We start from the raw sequence: 235 nt of genomic DNA on the forward strand, positions 1-235 counted from the left end.
ATATCACTTAGTCAGTTTACTCAAATGGAAAAAGGCTGCGATACTTCATCTTTGCAAAAAAGCAAAACAAAAAGACATAAACAAAAACCCCATAATTAGAGCTATTACTGCTCATTAAATAATGAATGTTCAGTTCTCCCGACGGCACCTGAAGGCAACTTCACGTGGGTCCTCTCGTGCCTCCCTGTGCAGAGGTTCAAACAGCTGCTTTCACTTAATGTGTGTGTGTGTGTGT

Source organism: Morone saxatilis, unplaced genomic scaffold, assembly GCF_004916995.1.
Source record: "Morone saxatilis isolate NCDOM2014 unplaced genomic scaffold, NCSU_SB_2.0 Contig1, whole genome shotgun sequence".
In the NCBI taxonomy this organism is placed as follows: Eukaryota; Metazoa; Chordata; class Actinopteri; family Moronidae; genus Morone; species Morone saxatilis.